This window comes from Arachis stenosperma, chromosome 5 (assembly GCF_014773155.1).
Source record: "Arachis stenosperma cultivar V10309 chromosome 5, arast.V10309.gnm1.PFL2, whole genome shotgun sequence".
Taxonomy (NCBI): domain Eukaryota; kingdom Viridiplantae; phylum Streptophyta; class Magnoliopsida; order Fabales; family Fabaceae; genus Arachis; species Arachis stenosperma.
Window position 1 is genome coordinate 26,696,320 of NC_080381.1, and position 20,311 is coordinate 26,716,630.

Consider the following 20,311-nt stretch of genomic DNA (forward strand, 5'->3'; position numbering starts at 1 on the left):
CTTCTGTATTGCTTGGAAGAGTACTTGGAGGGAGTTCAGTAACTTTCTTGCTCAGCTGTCCCACTTGTGCCTCCAAATTCCTAATGGAGGACCTTGTTTCAGTCATGAAACTTTGAGTGGTTTTGATTAGATCAGAGACCATGGTTGCTAAGTCAGAGGTGTTCTGCTTAGAATTCTCTGTCTGTTGCTGAGAAGATGATGGAAAAGGCTTGCCATTGCTAAGCCTGTTTCTTCCACCATTATTGTTGTTGAAACCTTGTTGAGGTCTCTCTTGATTCTTCCATGAGAAATTTGGGTGATTTCTCCATGAAGAATTATAGGTGTTTCCATAAGATTCTCCCAGGTAATTCACCTCTTCCATTGAAGGGTTCTCAGGATCATAAGCTTCTTCTTCAGATGAAGCATCCTTAGTACTGCTTGGTGCATTTTGCATTCCAGACAGACTTTGAGAGATCAGATTGACTTGTTGAGTCAACATCTTATTCTGAGCAAGTATGGCATTCAGAGCATCAATCTCAAGAACTCCTTTCTTCTGATTTGTCCCATTGTTCACAGGATTCCTTTCAGAAGTGTACATGAATTGGTTATTTGCAACCATTTCAATTAGCTCTTGAGCTTCTGTAGGCGTCTTTTTCAGATGAAGAGATCCTCCAGCAGAGCTATCCAAAGACATCTTGGATAGTTCAGAGAGACCATCATAGAAAATACCTATGATGCTCCATTCAGAAAGCATGTCTGAAGGACATTTTCTGATTAATTGTTTGTATCTTTCCCAAGCTTCATAGAGGGATTCTCCATCCTTCTGTCTGAAGGTTTGGACTTCCACCCTAAGCTTACTCAATTTTTGAGGTGGAAAGAACTTTGCCAAGAAGGCATTGACTAGCTTTTCCCAAGAGTCCAGGCTTTCTTTAGGTTGAGAGTCCAACCATATTCTAGCTCTGTCTCTTACAGCAAAAGGGAATAGCATCAGTCTGTAGACCTCAGGGTCAACCCCATTAGTCTTGACTGTGTCACAGATTTGCAAGAATTCAGCTAAAAACTGATGAGGATCTTCCAATGGAAGTCCATGGAACTTGCAATTCTGTTGCATTAGAGAAACTAATTGAGGCTTAAGCTCAAAGTTGTTTGCTCCAATGGCAGGGATAGAGATGCTTCTCCCATAGAAGTCGGGAGTAGGTGTAGTAAAGTCACCCAGCACCTTCCTTGCATTGTTGGCATTGTTGTTGTTTTCGGCTGCCATGTGTTCTTCTTCTTTGAAGAATTCGGTCAGGTCCTCTACAGAGAGTTGTGCCTTAGCTTCTCTTAGCTTTTGCTTCAAGGTCCTTTCAGGTTCAGGGTCAGCTTCAACAAGAATGCCTTTGTCTTTGTTCCTGCTCATATGAAAGAGAAGAGAACAGAAAATATGGAATCCTCTATGTCACAGTATAGAGATTCCTTGAGGTGTCAGAAGAACAGAATAGTAGAAGGAAGAAGTAGAGAATTCGAACTTAATCAGATAGAGTTCGAATTGTGCATTGAGGAGGAGTGGTACTCCATAAACAGAAGGATGTGAGAAGAGGGGAAGAGAATTTTTGAAAATTAATTAAAAAGATTTTAAAAACATTTTGAAAAATTGATTGATAATTTTCGAAAACTCAAAGTGGAAAAGAAATCAAGTGATTTTTGAAAAAGATTTTGAATTTAGAAATCAAAAAGATATGATTGAAAACTGTTTTGAAAAAGATGTGATTAAAAAGATTTGATTGAAAAGTTATGGTTTTAAAAAGATATGATTGAAAAGATATGATTTGAAAACAATTTTAAAAAGATTTGATTTTAAAAATTAATGACTTGCCTAACAAGAAAAGATATGATTCAAACATTAAACCTTTCTCAACAGAAAAGGCAACATACTTAAAATGTTCAATCAAATCATTAATTGTTAGTAAGTATCTTTGAAAAAGGAAACAAATTGATTTTGAAAACATTTGATTGAAAAGATATGATTTGAAAAAGATTTGATTTGGAAAAACTTTGAAAACTTAAAAAAAATGATTTTGAAAACAAAATCTTCCCTCTTGTGCCATCCTGGCATTAAACGCCCAGAATGGTATCCATTCTGGCGTTTAACGCCCAAAATGCTACCTTTTTTGGCGTTAAACGCCCAACCAAGTACCCTGGCTGGCGTTTAAACGCCAGTCTGTCCTTCTTCACTGGGCGTTTTGAACGCCCAGCTTTTTCTGTATAATTCCTCTGCTGTATGTTCTGAATCTTTAATTCTCTATATTATTGACTTGAAAAGACACAAATTAAGAATATTTTGGATTTTTAATAATGAGGAATAATCAAAATGCAACTAAAATCAAATAACAATGCATGCAAGACACCAAACTTAGCAGTTTGTATACTACTGACACTAACAAGATGAGAATGCATATGAGAAACAACAAAACACTCAAGTCAATAGAATTCAAAGATCAAAACAAGGAAATCATCAAGAACAACTTGAAGATAAATGAAGACACATGCATAAATTTGAAAAATGCAAGAAGAACAGAAACATGCAATTGACACCAAACTTAAAATGAGACACTAGACTTAAACAAGAAATAATTTTTTGTTTTTATGATTTTGTAATTTTTTTGGATTTTTCGAAAATTAAGTGGAAGAAGAAAATAAAGGTATCAAAATTCTTAATGAGAATTCCAGGAATCATGCAATGTTAGTCTAAAACTTTAGTCTAAAGGAATTAGACATAGCTAGCTAAGCTTCAGCAGGACATTGCATTCAAGAGCTAAATTGATGATGATCAATCAGCTTTGGTGATGATAAGAACATCACCTTGAAACACTAGAATTCATTCTTAAGAACTCTGAAGAAAAATAATACCTAATCTAAGCAACAAGATGAACCGTCAGTTGTCCATACACAAAACAATCCCCGGCAACGGCGCCAAAAACTTGGTGCGCGAAATTGTGATTCACTACACAACTTTGCACAACTAACCAGCAAGTGCACTGGGTCGTCCAAGTAATACCTTACGTGAGTAAGGGTCGATCCCACGGAGATTGTTGGTATGAAGCAAGCTATGGTCACCATGTAAATCTCAGTCAGGTAGACTCAAATGGGTATAGATGATGAATAAAGCATAAAGATAAAGATAGAGATACTTATGTATATCATTGGTGAGAGCTTCAGATAAGTGTATGAAGATGCCTTCCCTTCCGTCTCTCTGCTTTCCTACTGTCTTCATCCAATCCTTCTTACTCCTTTCCATGGCAAGCTTATGCAAGGGTTTCACCGTTGTCAGTGGCTACCTCCCATCCTCTCAGTGAAAACGTTGCCTATGCTCTGTCACAGCATGGGTAATCAGCTGTCGGTTCTCGGTCAGGCCGGAATAAAATCCATCGATTCTTTTGCGTCTGTCACTAACGCCCCGCCTGCTAGGAGTTTGAAGCACGTCACAGTCATTCAATCATTGAATCCTACTCAGAATACCACAGACAAGGTTAGACCTTCCGGATTCTCTTGAATGCCGCCATCAGTTCTCGCCTATACCACGAAGATTCCGATTAAAGAATCCAAGAGATAAACACTAGGGCCTCGTATGCTTGTAGAACAAGAGTGGTTGTCAGTCACTTTGTTCATGAGTGAGAATGGTGATGAGTGTCACGGATCATCACATTCATCAAGTTGAAGAACAAGTGATATCTTGGACAAAGAACAAGCAGAATTGAATAGAAGAACAATAGTAATTGCATTAATACTCGAGGTACAGCAGAGCTCCACACCTTAATCTATGGTGTGTAGAAACTCCACCATTGAAAATACATAAGAACAAAAGTGATCATTGGTTTCGGCCCCAAAGAGGGAACCAGAAGAACCAAGATGAAAATACAATAGTAAAAGGTCTTACTTATAGGAAACTAGTAGCTTAAGAATTACAAAGGTGAGTAAAAGACATAAAAATCCACTTCCGGGCCCACTTGGTGTGTGCTTGGGCTGAGCAATGAAGCATTTTCGTGTAGAGACTCTTCTTGGAGTTAAACGCCAGCTTTTATGCCAGTTTGGGCGTTTAACTCCCATTTAGGTGCCAGTTCCGGCGTTTAACGCTGGAATTTCTGAGGGTGACTTTGAACGCCGGTTTGGGCCATCAAATCTTGGGCAAAGTATAAACTATCATATATTGCTGGAAAGCCCAGGATGTCTACTTTCCAACGCCGTTGAGAGCGCGCCAATTGGGCTTCTGTAGCTCCAGAAAATCCACTTCGAGTGCAGGGAGGTCAGAATCCAACAGCATCTGCAGTCCTTTTCAGTCTCTGGATCAGATTTTTGCTCAGGTCCCTCAATTTCAGCCAAAAAATACCTGAAATCACAGAAAAATACACAAACTCATAGTAAAGTCCAGAAAAGTGAATTTTAACTAAAAACTAATAAAAATATACTAAAAACTCAACTAAATTACTAAAAACATACTAAAAATAATGCCAAAAAGCGTACAAATTATCCGCTCATCACTTACCTCAAGATTAGTTGTATGGGTTTTGTAGAGCTCTCCGCGGTGAACGCGTGGCCGCAAACGGAGCGGCAATCGGAGCTCTAGATCAAAAGTTATGGTGGTTTGAAGATCAAGTGAGAGATAGAGGTTTGAGAGAGTGTTCTTCCCCCATTTCCTCTCTTTTCAGCGTGTTTGGTGTTGTGTGAGGAGAGAGAGTGCTGAAAACTAGGGTTTTGGTTTAGTTATGTTGGGCCAAGGGCCCACTTTGGGTCCGGTTGGCCCGGTTTGGCCCGTTCGGTCCAATCTTGGTCCGAATTCTATAAAATTGGTACCAAAATTCTCGTCTCAGTCTCCTCTATCACATTTAGCCATAAAAATCACATTTTAGGCTTTCTAGAATAAATTCTCATTTATGGGTTAATTAGCCGTTAATTAACCGGGTTTTACATTCTACCCACCTAATTGGGAATTTTGCCCACAAAATTCAAATGCAATTACCTGAGAATAAATGCGGATAATCCGTTCGCATCTCCGACTCAAGTTCCCAAGTGTGTTCCTCAACACCGCCTCGACTCCAGGCCACTTTCACTAAGGAAACATCTTTTCCACGCAACCGTTTAATACTAGTATCATCAATTCTGACCGGAGCCACTGGAAGCGTCAAATCTTCCCTTAACTGAACCGACTCAGGTTCTAACACATGGCTAGCATCAGGAGTGTACTTCCGAAGCTGTGACACGTGAAACACGTCGTGCAGGTTCGAGAGATAAGGTGGTAGAGCCATCCGATACGCCACCGGTCCAACCCTCTCCAGGATCTGAAATGGACCAATGTATCGAGGATTCAACTTCTTTGCCTTAATCGCCCTACCTACTCCTGTAGTTGGAGTAACCTTAAGGAAGACATGGTCTCCTTCCTCAAATTCTAAGGGCTTTCGCCTTTGATCGGCGTAACTCTTTTGACGACTCTGCGCCGTAAGCATCCTATCTCGGATTTTCTTGACTTGTTCAGTAGTCTCAGCTATCATTTCTGGCCCCAACAAGCTTTTCTCTCCAGCTTCATACCAACATAGCGGAGATTGACATTTCCTCCCATACAAGGCCTCATACGGAGCCATTCCGATGCTCGCATGATAACTATTATTGTATGCAAACTCCACCAATGGCATATACCGATCCCAACTCGCTGGTTGGTCCAAAACACAAGCTCTCAACATATCCTATAGTGTTTGGATCATCCTCTCAGATTGACCATCTGTTTGAGGATGGTAAGCCGTGCTCAAGCTTAATCGGGTTCCAAAAGCCTTCTGAAATGCACCCCAAAACCTTGAAGTGAAACGAGGATCTCTATCAGAGATTATAGTAGCAGGTACACCATGAAGTCTCACAATCTCCTTTATGTATAACCGTGCTAGCTCCTCAAGGGTGTAAGTCATACGAATGGGCAAAAAGTGAGCTGACTTCGTCAGTCGGTCCACAATCACCCAAACAGCATCAAAACCAGCCCTAGTCCTTGGCAATCCTGACACAAAGTCCATTGCAATACTTTCCCACTTCCATTGTGGAATCTCTAAAGGTTGCAACATACCGGCAGGCTTTTGATGTTCAATCTTTACCTTTTGACAAGTTAAGCACTTTGAAACATATTCCGCCACATCGTTCTTCATACCCGGCCACCAAAACATCGCCTTCAAATCATGGTACATCTTAGTACTTCCCGGGTGAATGGAGAATCCACTTTTGTGTGCCTCCTTCAAAATATCTTGCCTCAAAGTGCCAACATCCGGCACAATGATCCTACCCTTGAATCTCCATAACCCATCTTTTTCTTCCGACACTCGCCACTGTTTTCCTTGCTCAATAGCCGGTAACACCTTCCATAAGGCTTCATCATTCTGATGAGCCTTTAGGAGTTCGGACTTAAAGTCACTTGAGATTTCTAATCTGCTCAAACACAAGGTTCTGGATACTTCTTGAGCACCGATTTTCAGACTCTCGAATCCCTTGAGCAACTTCTCCTCTTGGAGCATCATCCAAGCCGCATATAATGACTTCCGACTTAACGCATCCGCCACTACGTTCGCCTTTCCCGGATGGTAATGCAACTCAAAGTCGTAGTCCTTCAACAATTCCATCCACCTTCTCTGCCTCATATTAAGCTCTTTCTGATCAAAGAGGTACTTCAAGCTCTTATGATCAGAGAAAACTTGGAACTTAACCCCATAGAGATAATGCCTCCACACCTTCAAGGCAAACACAACCGCAGCGAGTTCCAAATCGTGCGTAGGGTAACTAACTTCATGAGGTCTCAACTGTCGTGAGGCATACGCCACCACATTACGATGCTGCATCAGCACGCACCCTAAACCCTTTAATGAGGCATCACAATACACCTCAAAAGGCTCGTTCGGCTCGGGTAACACTAACACAGGTGCAGTGGTCAACTTTTTCTTCAATGTTTGAAAGCTCTCCTCGCACTCAGGAGTCCAAACAAACGGAGTGTCTTTGTGGGTCAACTTTGTCATTGGCAAAGCTATCTGTGAAAAGCCCTTGATAAACCTTCGGTAATAGCCAGCTAAACCCAGAAAACTCCTTATCTCTGTTACGGTGGTTGGTTGTTTCCAATCCATCACAGCCTCCACCTTAGTTGGATCTACGGCTACTCCTTTCTTACTCACCACGTGACCCAAAAACTTCACCTCACTCTTCCAAAATTCACACTTAGACAGTTTTGCATAAAGTTTCTTCTCCTTTAAAATCTGCAACACGGTCCTCAAGTGTTCCGTATGCTCTTCTTCAGTCTTGGAATAAATTAGTATGTCATCAATGAAGACAACAACGAATTTATCTAGAAACGGACGGAAAACTCTATTCATGTAATCCATGAATACCGCAGGAGCGTTCGTCAACCCAAAGGACATCACAGTGTACTCGTAATGACCATAACGAGTCCTGAAAGCGGTCTTAGGGATATCCTCACCCCTCACCCTTATCTGGTGATAACCGGATCGCAAATCGATCTTGGAGAAAACTGCAGCTCCTTGCAACTGATCCATGAGATCATCAATTCTCGGCAGTGGGTACTTATTCTTTATTGTAACCTTGTTCAACTGCCTGTAATCCACACAGAGCCGCATACTCCCATCCTTCTTCTTCACCAGTAACACTGGAGCACCCCACGGAGAGACACTTGGTCGTATAAAATTCTTTCCCAATAAATCCTCTAACTGAGACTTTAGCTCGTTCATCTCTAACGGTGACATCCTGTAAGGAGCACTTGAGATTGGTCCTCCCCCGGGCACCAATTCAATAGCAAACTCAACCTCTTGGTTAGGTAGAAACTCATCAATATCATCGGGAAACACTTCCGGAAACTCACACACAACCGGAATCTGCTCCAACCTTTGATCATCACCTGAAACGCCTGCGGTTAACAACATGATACCCTGACATTCGATTCCAGAACAGTTCACCATCATCGAATTCAAGTAATAATTATTCACCACGACCGGCCCTTCTGTATCTTCCGGCATAAAGTACACCGACTTTGTAGAACAATCAAGCAGAACATGGTTCTTAGATAACCAATCCAATTCCCAGATAAGATCAAGACCGATCATCGGTAAGCAGACTAAATTATGGACAAAATCACGCTGCTTGAACCTAAACGAAACTTTCGGGCATCCTAGCCTAGTTACCGTGGCTTCGTGGGTAGCATTGTACACTCTTAGATCATAACCTAAGGTTACAATCTTCAAGCCTAACTCATGGGCTTTCTCAAATGCAATGAATGAATGTGATGCTCCCGAATCAAATAAAGCATTTAAAGTTTGACCAGCTATTTCACAGTTACCTCTAATGAGTGTCTCGGATCCCTCGGCACCTATAGCTGAAGTGGTGAACACTCGACCAGTCTGTTGTGCCTTTCCAGCACCTTGTTTCTGCCTTTCCGGACAACTTGCGGCTTTATGCCCCGCCTTTCCACAATTGTAGCACAAACCCCATCCGGCCTTGCATGGTGCTCCCGGATGGTGACTCCCACACCTAGTGCAAGCTTGATCATTCTGAGACTGCTTCCCAAACTTCTTTCCTTGGGAGTTGTTGTTGTTGGGCCTCCTGAAAGAGCCTCCCCTCTTGAAAGACGGACCTCTAGGTGCAAAGCTCTTCCCTCGGTTCTGTGGAAATGAACCTTTGTGACTCCCTTTCTCAGCGGTTGCCCTTTTCACACACTCCTCAGCAACCCTACACTTGTTCACTAATTCGGAGAAAGTCCTAATCTCCATTGGTCCCACTGAATTGAAGATATCACTCCGGAGTCCTCCTTCATACTTAACACACTTCCATTCCTCATATTCCACCGGAGTCCCTTGGCACATACAAGAGAACCTGAACAGCTCCTCAAACTTGTCAGTATACTCAGATACAGACATGGTACCTTGCTTCAGCTGTAACAATTCAAGCTCCTTAGCCGTCCTAGCAGAAGTTGGAAAGTACTTCTTATAGAACTCTTCTTGAAAGACATTCCAGGTGATATAGTCATCACCCTGCTGCAGAAGACGTCGGATGCCTTGCCACCAATGCGATGCTTCACCTATGAGCATATAGGTAGCAAACTCGACACGCTGTCCTTCAGGTACTACTTGTGCTTGCAGTGCTCGCTCTATAGCCTGAAACCATGTATCAGCCTCAGTCGGGCTAGTAGTTCCCTTGAACTTAGGCGGATTAACCTTCAAAAAGTTTGCCAAGGTCATCGGGCCCTGAACTCCACCTCCATCATTACCATGGTTGTTCATCTGCTGACCAAGAGCCTCAGCAGTGGCTTGCATAGCAGCAGCCATGTTCTCCAACGCAGCCATAAAGTTCACCGGGTCATTAGGGTTATTCTCCGGTGCACGAGCATTCGTACGACCTCTCGCACTACCTCTACCGCGTCCACGAGGCGCCATCTGGTTCCTATACACATCCAACAATCGATATTAAGTTGATCAGTCTCAATATCGGAAGTCCAGTGCTTCAAAGTCCCAAATGCATGCTCATGAACGTTTATGCCAATTATATCAAGCAGATATACTAATAGCACATAACACACACACAGAGAATGCACAGAAGCATAGTCAGTCCATTCCTCAGGCTCTACAGGAACGAACTGCTCTGATACCATAATGTAACACCCTACCATACAGAGACTTATGCTTAAGTCATAATTCAGAGATGGCAAGGTATTACGACCTCTAAAATAAAAATTTAGTACGTATAGTAGTATGAATGATTGATTATAACTAGGAGCCTTTGTAGAAAAAAGGGGTAAACAAAAATCGCAACTCAAAAGCGCAACACTCCGATCGATAACGTAACGAACAAGGGTAACCAACGCGAGATTATATATGTACAACTGAGTGTCAAAAACAGGAATATCAAGATTCAAAATCCGGCTGCGAAGATAACCGGTCCGAGCATAGCAATATATACATATGATAAAATAAGGAAAACCCCAAAGGAAACCCAAAGGGACACAAATACATAAAACCTATTCTCCAAAATCTCCCATAAGAGGAGTCATCACAGTTTGTATTATTTAATGGAGATAAAAGTATCTAAACAAAACATATAAACTAAACAGAGTCCCCAAGAACAAGGAATCTTCGCGAATCTAGAAGTCTCCAGCATGCTTCAGCGGGAAACCTCACGTCCTGCATCTGAAAACCACAAAATCCGCATGGGTGAGAACCAGAGGTCCCCAGCATGGTAACAGCTTCCACATATATAATACATAATAATAGAGAAAAGCCAAAGGCAATCCTAGAACTTCCTCCAGATAATATCAAAGCTTGTAAACGAGCTAAACCATATAAGGGCATCTGACTAAAGATTCTTCAGTCTAACTAATACTTCCCTTTCCAATTCCTTCAAACCTCCCAACCGCCAGCAGGAGTATAATGTAGCAAACACAGTTATATCAGACAAAGAATATACAAATAGGAGCAGTTAAGACATTTAGACAATTAGCAAGTAATATGCAGTCAAATAAGCAATCTCAAACAATTCACATAGTATGCATATGATGAATGCCTGTCCCTAGTGGCCGATGATATCATCTTGTCGGTTATAGAGCCAACCCGACAAGTCCTAGTCGCTAACCATTGGACTGTCCCTCTGTCGCGCATCCCCAACTCGAGTTATACCCGTTATAAACTTGATCATAAACATGATCCATATCCATCACACTCACTGGTGAATATTTCGGGGGCGAGCTCATCCGGGTCTTTCACTGTGCCCGGCCACACTTACGACATAGGGTCACCAGAGTATCAAGTCTCAACCTAGAGCACGTGGTGGCTAGCCACTGCTACTACCCAGGGAAACTTGTATCTCAGATAGTGGAAGTGCAAATCACAATTATCAATAATTCAGCATAAACATGCATGAATCCTCATCCATGGATCAACATCCATATCAGCCATCCGGCTCACGGTTCAGTCCAGAACCAGCCAATATTCATAGCATACACAGCTATTCCGGCTCACGGTTAAATCCATAACCAGCCATTTCATTAACAATTACAGCCTTTCGGCCCATGGCATAACAAGCACTTCCACCACCATCCTCCGTATCTCACATAATCATCTTGATCCTCATTGATCATTCATTTTTCCCTTGCTTCACTCGCAAGTTACCTCATTCACTAGCCCCTTTCCAATAGCTAGGCATGTCATAATGATTTAAGACATAAATGGTGAGATCGGAGGCTTAGAAGTATGAGATTTGGCTTTTAAAACTCAAAAATCAACTTTGGGATGAAAACAGGGCCACGCGTATGCGCACTCCACGCGCACGCGTGGATGGCCTCAAAAACTCATCGACGCGCAAGCGTCATGCACGCTAACGCCTGGATTACAAATTTGCCAATCGACGCGCACGCGTCAACCACGCGTACGCGCGGGTGTTCTCGTGCCCCAGGCACAAAGCTGGCACGGTTCTGGCACAACTCTCTGGAAAATGGCTGGGCATTGGGTGCAGCACCATCGGCGCGCCCGCGCACACTACGCGCACGCGTGGATGGCGTTTTCTGGAAGATCGGCGCGTACGCGCCAAGTGCGCCCATGCGCAAGGGGTCATTCTGCTAAAAATTTTCTAAGTTAAAAGCTACAGAATTCACAGTTTTAAATCCCCAATCTTCCAACGGACATAACTTCCTCATTTTAAATCGTTTTTCACCCGTTCTTTGAACGGCATGGACATCCCGGATCCAATTTCATTTCTAAACAGATTTGGTACAAAACGGAGATCCGTAGTCCAAGTTATGTCCTGCCAAAGTGTGCCCAAAAACCATATTTTCATACAAAACCACAAAGTGCCATTTTCAAAACAAGCCATTTCCAACTCTTTTCAAAATCAATCAAAACATGCCAATTTCATCCCTTTTCTTTGAAATCAATCAAAATGTATCAAATTCAACATCAAGCCTCCTCAACTCACACATTGACACATTACCACAAATTACCAAAATCACTATCTCATCATTTTACCCCACTTCACCCAAGTGGCTCAAACTCAAACACATTGACATATCATATACTATTCCTCATGCCAATTCTCAACAACACCAATTCCAATAAATCATTATTGTACACAATCAACATCATACTCACCATCAACATGGTTCAATCCACAATTCAACCATAACCAATCATCAAGCATATATCACAACATGCATATTTCTTATACATCATACCACCAAGGCATCAATAATCATCATCACATATATGACCACATCATATATCTCAATCATTCAACAACATCAACAATTCAATGCCTATCTTAGGGCCTCTAGCCTAAGTATTTCCTACCACATTACATATTAGATACGGAAAACCGAAACCATACCTTAGCCGATTTTTTCCAAGCTCAACCGGAGCACTTCCAAACCACTTATCCACAAGCTCTCAAGGCCTCAACACCTCCAAGAACAGATTTTTCACCACCAAACCCTTTCCAAGCTTTTCAAAGTCACCAATCAAGCTCCAATATCCACACATACACAACCTAAGCCACAACCATCATACCCATACACAACATCTCAAAACCCAAACATCATAAAACCACAAATCACACTAGGGTTGAGAATCTTACCACACCCAAGGTCCAAGGAGACAAAATTAATCTTCTCCTTCAAGAGAGTTGGGTCCTATAACATCAAAGAACCCAAAATCTCAACATTTTACCCATGAAACTCGAAAATAAGGGCTGGAATTTCGAACAGAAACACGTGGCTTACCTCAAGATTAGTTGTATGGGTTTTGTAGAGCTCTCCGCGGTGAACGCGTGGCCGCAAACGGAGCGGCAATCGGAGCTCTAGATCAAAAGTTATGGTGGTTTGAAGATCAAGTGAGAGATAGAGGTTTGAGAGTGTTCTTCCCCCATTTCCTCTCTTTTCAGCGTGTTTGGTGTTGTGTGAGGAGAGAGAGTGCTGAAAACTAGGGTTTTGGTTTAGTTATGTTGGGCCAAGGGCCCACTTTGGGTCCGGTTGGCCCGGTTTGGCCCGTTCGGTCCAATCTTGGTCCGAATTCTATAAAATTGGTACCAAAATTCTCGTCTCAGTCTCCTCTATCACATTTAGCCATAAAAAATCACATTTTAGGCTTTCTAGAATAAATTCTCATTTATGGGTTAATTAGCCGTTAATTAACCAGGTTTTACAGTCAACCTCCAGGAATGCTTTCTTCTGAGCTACCCCATTGTTCTCAGGGTTTCTCTCAGAAGTGTACGTGAATTGGTTGTTTGCAACCATTTCAATGAGTTCCTGTGCCTCTTCAGGCATTTTCTTCAAGTGGCGTGATCCACCCGCAGAATAGTTCAATGACATCTTGGACATCTCAGATAGGCCATCATAGAAGATACCTAGGATAGTCCATTCTGAGAGCATATCAGGAGGACATCTCCTGATCAGTATTTTGTATCTTTTCCAAGTTTCGTAGAAGGATTCACCCTCTTTTTGTCTGAAGGTTTGAACTTTCACCCTAAGCTTGCTTAGCTTCTAAGGTGGAAAGAATTTGGCCAAGAATGCATTGACCAACTTTTTTTAAGAGTCTAGGCTTTCCTTGGGTTGAGAATCCAACCAAATCCTAGCTCTGTGTCTAACAGTAAAAGGGAAAAACATAAGCCTATAGACCTTAGGATCCACTCCATTGGTCTTAACAGTATCACAGATTTGCAAGAATTCAGATATGAATTTATGTGGATCTTCCTGTGGAAGTCCATAGTATTTGCAATTATGTTGCATTAGAGTGATCAGTTGAGGCTTCAGCTCAAAGTTATTTGCACTAATGACAGGTATAGAGGTGCTGTGGCCATAGAAATCAGAAGTGGGTATAGTAAAGTCACTAAGAACCTTCCATGCATCTCCTCCATCATTCGGATCGGCTACCATGTCTGTATTTTCAGCTTTTTGTTCGAAAAGTTCTGTGAGATTTCCTCTAGAGTGTTGTTGTCTAACTTGTTGAAAATGCCTCCTTAGAGTCCTCTCAGGTTCAGAATCAGTTTCAAATAGAGGTTCTTTATCCCTGTTCCTGCTCATAAACAAAAAGAAAGGATGCAAGAAGAGAAGAAGAAAAGGATTCTCCATGTCAGAGTATAGAGGTTCTTTGTTAGAGAAAAGAAAAGAAGATGTCCTTTAATAAGGATAGTTTTCAAAAATTAATAGAGAGAGAGAAGAGGAGATACTTTCGAAAACAAAGAGGGAAAGAGAGATGAAATTTTTGAAAAAGAAGAAAGAGAAAGGAAAGTAAAGATAAAACAAGTAACTAATTAACTAACAAGATTTGAAAACAAAATAAAAGAATTAATTTTGAAATTAAAAGGAGAAAGTTTTAAAAGAAGATTTTGGAATTTAAAATTTGAAAGAAAAAGTCAATCAAGGAATGATAAAAAGATTTGAAGTTAAGTTTTGAAATTTGAAATTTTTTATTTTTATTTTTTGAAAATTGAAATCGAATTAAGATAAGATAGGAAAGATTTAACTAAAAATATATGACAAATATTTGAAAAGATTTTGAATTTTGGAAAGATTTGATTTTGAAATTTGAAATTAAGATAAGATAAAATAATATATATGAAATTTAAAGAAAGATAAAAAAAAGATAAGATAAGGATTTGAAAAAGATTTGAAAAGATAAGATTTGAAATTAAATTTAACTTTACTAAGAAGAAAACACCAAACTTAAAATTTTTAAATTAAGAGAAGAAAAGATAGCCAGATTTTCGAAAATTTGAATAAATATACAAGAAATATTTTTTTGATTTTCTCGAATTTTAAGGAAAGAGAAAAACAACTAAGAGACACAAAACTTAAAAGTTTTAGGATCAAATGACACTAATTTTCGAAAATTAAAAGAAAAATAACTAAAAGACACCAAACTTAGAACTTTTGAAATCAAACAAGAAAAATTACCAAGAACAACTCGAACACAATGAAGAACACTCAAGAATAAATTTCGAAAAATTAAAGAAAATAAGGGGACACCAAACTTAAAAACTTACACGAGACTCAAACAAAAGATAAATATTACTAAAGAAAAGCAAAGGTTTTGAAAAACTTTTGGAAAAGAAAACAAAAGACACAAGCAAAAGAGTAACTAAACCGTAAAAAATACCTAATCTAAGCAACAAGATAGCCCGGTAGTTTGTCAAACTCGAACAATCCCCGACAACGGCACCAAAAACTTGGTCTGCAAAATTGAACTCCGCACAACAGAATCGGCAAGTGCACCGGGTCATTCAAGTAATATCTCAGGTGAGTGAGGGTCGAATCCCACAGAGATTGTTGGATTGAGCAGGCAATGGATATCTTGTAGATCTTAGTCAGGCGATTAGAAAAGATAGTTGTTGTTTGAAAGCATAAACAAAAAATAAAGGAAACGAAATACCAAATTAGTGTAAGTAATGATAGAGATTCAGTTAAGGCTTCGGAGATGCATATTCTTTCCGGATTAACTTTTCTTACTATCTACTTCAATAACAAATGATTCATTCAATGGCAGCCATAATTGACTAACTCATATAGCATGCTCATCAAGTTAGTCTCTTCTAAACCATAGCAGTCCACCATATCCGAGAAACTCATGTAGCATCCTCATCAAGTTAACTCATGGCTTCCCACTGCAGCCAAAGGTGAAGCACTAAGCAATCCACTCCCATTCGCGATCCTACTCAAAACGCCACAGACAAGGTCGGATCTTCTGAATCAAAGAACGCTGCTTCTCAGAATCTAGCCTTAACACCACAGAGACCTCAGTAACCCACGGTCAATGGGATTTTATGTCACTTATTTAAAGTTGCCCAGACATGCTCTTGGAATCCGCAGTGCACTCTCTAACTGTGGTTCAATGCTATCTGGGTCAGGACTCACACGGAACCTATGTAGAACAAGGATGATTGTCACGAGTCATTCTCAGTTCATGAGATGAAGAACAAAAGTGCACAAGAGAATGAAATCAAACGTGTATTGAAATAGAAATAGTAATATTATTAATCCATGAGAATCAACAGAGCTCCTAACCCTAACTTAGGAGGTTTAGTCGCTCATAGCTTACAGAAAGTAATAGTAAAATGTACGAATGGGCAAAGATCCCTAACAGTGGTGATCTTTGTTCTACATATAATAACCTAATAGCTAAGAAGTACAAAAAGTATGATAGACTGGACTAGAGGTGCAAAAATCTACCCTTGGACCCACTTTGGTTGAGTACTTGGGCTGAACTTGGCATCCAACTTGAGGAATGGGTGCTGAACACCCATTAGGGAGTTGATCCATGCTGCCTTGCTTCTTGGTGGGCGTTGAACGCCCCAAAGGAGGGTGGTTCTTGGGCGTTCAACGCTGGCTTGTCTCCTTGGGGCGTTGAACGCCAGAAAGGGGATAGGTCTTGGGCGTTTAACGCCCAATATGGGCAGGCTTCTTCAAAGAAAGATATAAATCATTATATATTTTTGGAAAGTTCTGAAAGTTAGCTTTCTAACGCCGTTGAGAACGCGTCATTTGGACCTATGTAGCTTCAGAAATACTCGTTTGAATCCCCGGAGGTCAGAATCTAACAGCATCTGCTATGCTTTCCTTACCTCTGAATCAGCCTTTGCCAAAGCTCCTCAATTTCAGCCAGAAATGATCTGAAATCGTCAAAAAATACAACAACTCAAAGTAGAATCTAAAAATGTGAATTTTGCACTAAAACCTATGAAAATGCAATGAAACTTTAACAAAACATAACTAAAATAATATAAAAATGATGCAAAAATGCGTATAAAATATCCGCTCATCAAAATACTTTTTACTTTATGTATTTTAGTAAATAATAAGTTTATTTAATTTAAATAAAAAAGTCTACTAATATAATATATTTAATTTAAATTAAATATATAAAAATTAAAGGATATAAAATATACTTTTTTAAATAAAAAAATAGGAATTAAAATACATTTAAAGTGATCAATATTTTTGTGTGTATTTGTTCTTTATTATTTTATAATATACATATAATAAAATTATAAATTTCATATATATATATATATATATATATATATATATATATATATATATATATATATATATATATATATATATAACTCCTTTTGAATTTGATTATTGTGTTATTTCAATGAAATTATAAGATTTTGATTGGTATTGCATTTTTATTTTATATATTTTTTAAGATTTATACTAAAAATATTTCTATTTTTGTATATTTATTTTTAATGTTATATATTATAATTTGATTATTTTAGTTAAATCGTAATTAAACTAAATCGGTGAAAGGAGATCACCTCACAAAATTGTGAATCGATTGTTTAACTTTTGTATCTTCTCCCAAAAATCGAAGGATGAGTGTATTTCTATTTAAAATTGTATTTGTTCTCATATTAAAATAAAAACTATTTTATTAAATTTTGTGTCTAAAAAATTATTTTATTAAATGGATTTAACTATTTTTATCCTAAAAATATATTTGAAGAGTATAATAATATTTTTTAAAATTTTTTATGTATTCATGTTTTAGAAATATAAAAAAGCTTATCTTTTTAATTATTTTTAATAAAATATTTTTTATGATATTCTTAAAATGTGTTCTTAAAACAGGTGTTAGGTAAAAAAAATATTCTGATATTATTCAATTATTAAATTTATTTAGTTAAAGTTTATATTTTTAAATTTTTTTATTCAACTTTAATCTTTACTAATAAATTACACATATATTTTGATGATTAGTTTTCAAACATAATCAATCTATTGGATAGAAGATAATCAATAAAGTCTATTATTATTATTATTATTATTATTATTATTATTATTATTATTATTTAACATATACTGATGTGGATAATAAAGGATTATTAAATATTTAATATTTAATACTTTTATGTTATTTAATTTTATTTGTATAAATCTTTTGTTATTCTTTATGTTATATATTTATCTACACAATTTAAAATTTTTGAATCCATCAGTGGGAGCACCGTGTATGTCATGGGTTGCTACCTATTCACTTGTCAAGTGAACTTGTTAGACAACCGATACTATTCATGTTCCGAATACGTTTGTTTTGTATATTGTTTACTAGGATGATGTGTGGATATCTGGATTTTTCTGCATATATGAAGATCTGAAATATATGTATAATGTATTTAGATAAGATGAAAACCAACCTTTGAATCTCCACTTCAAAAACCCTACGCCAAAATAAATAGCTGATCGGTTCAATTTGATTTTTGGTTATGGATTCGAACAGAGAACAGTGACACCTCAATGTGTCACACTAGATACTTAATGATATGATATTTGACTAACCCTTCAAAAGTACTAGTCTTTTTCCAACAATTATGAGATATCCCTATTTGGGTTCTGATGTACTCATAAGCTCAATTTCACTCTCTTCATTTATAGTAATTTATGCCCATCGAAACTGGTGTGCTGTGCATAGCTTTCAGCTTTATATATTGATTTCCCAAAATAATGTGGAAAGGCAAAAGTTTCCGTGAGTCAAAACACTCTTCCCTTTCTTTGTGTTCAAAACAAGACCATTCTTTTAACCTTTCAGAGTAAGAACAAAAATCTTCACTCTCCAATAACATGTCATAGGCAAAGAAACAAAGTCTCATGCTGTCATAGAAGTTGCTAGCCAGTTACTTCCAGCATGGATTATATTATATTGTTTGGAAAATATTTCCTTAATCATTCAAATACCATTATTTTCGAGAATATTTAATTTATGGTGAATGTTACTCTATCCTCTCTAAAGTAATATATAAATTAATTTCTTTGATATGTCACATTCTAATTCGATGTTTATTTTAATATATTTGTTATATATTTATTAAAATATTAATTTAAAAATTTTCTTATAGTAACTAAATTCTAAACTAAAATATTGATGTGATAAATTAAAAATAAAAACACAAATTAGTGTTATGTGAAAATTTTCAATTTAAAAATTTTATCGTGTCAAATAGATCTTTAAATTTAGAAATTTATTCTATACAATTTGGTTTCGAATTATATAAAAAAAGAAGAAAGAAATTGAAACACTTTATATCTTGTTTTTTAAAAATTAATGTAACTAATTTGCAATTATTTTTTATGAAGGTCTGGATTTTTATTTAATTTTTGTTAGAAATTAGAGATTTTGTGTGAAAAAAGAGTAATATATAACATTATTTTTCAAATATTTTGTTAAATTTCCAACAGGTTTTAATGACCAGAAATCAATTTCTTATTTTTTATTTTATTAGATAAATTAGTCATCCAACAAATTCTACTAAAAATTTAAAATAAATAAACATTAAAATATGACACATCAAAAAAGATAACTTACATATTATTTTAGAGAGAGTAGAATAGCATTTATCTTAATTTATTGGATCACCTTATATTTTGATAGAGCTTTCACTTCAATTTTCAAATTTTGTAAATTTTTTAAATACAAATATTTAAATATTCAAATAATACTATTCTTATGGTTTTTTAGTTGTAGCTAATTCATACCTTACTACAATTCCTAACACTACAAGAAAAACGTTTAATACTATTAGATTTATCGTCAAATTTACCAAAAAATTCGAAATAACTGTTTACCGTCAGATTTTTTCGTTTGCTGCTAATTACCGGCAGATATAAACCTTTAATTACGAAATTTTAGAACTTGCATTGTTATCATTGAATTTTTTTCCGGTAAATTTAACGGTAATGTATTATTTATTATTAATAATTAAATTAATAGTTACCGACAAATTTAACCGAGAGTAAACTTAAATTTTAATTTTTTTTTAAATTTATTTAAAAATTCAATATATATTTTTAAATATTTAAATCTAATAATTTCTAAACTAACAATTTAATACAAGGAACGACAACTAAATTTTGTTTATCACTTAAATAGTGTTCATTCATAAAGATATATTTACAAGAAACCAAATGGTTTCTAACACAACTGGTAAAAATTACTATCAGAGCATAATGTAGGACTATAGGGTACCCTCTTGTTATATAGTTCACACCTTTGTTCCCTTTGCTTCCTTGTATAGTTCATCAATATGATTCTGCATATGTTTGTATAGTAACATTAATTTATCAAATTGAGGCACTCAAACTGATGTCAAACATCTCATTGTAATTCATAGATAGCCCTCGAATCCAGATACAGGGAAGCTAAAACCATTTTACATTTATAGGCTTGTTCAAATTCTAATCATATCAGTATATGAAGGAGTTAAAATCAATAAACAAAAAACAAGCAAACCACTAAAAACTTGTAAGGTTTGAAGTGAAACAGAGTTATGAAATATTGATCAC

General features: G+C 37.4%; 1 non-coding gene across 1 annotated transcript; it reads left to right on the forward strand.

The window, feature by feature from the left end:
- Positions 1 to 727: 727 nt before the first annotated feature.
- On the forward strand, positions 728 to 835 carry LOC130984410 (small nucleolar RNA R71). Its single transcript, XR_009088348.1, has one exon. It is a non-coding gene; the product is annotated as a small nucleolar RNA R71 (small nucleolar RNA).
- The last annotated feature ends 19,476 nt before the right edge of the window (positions 836 to 20,311 follow it).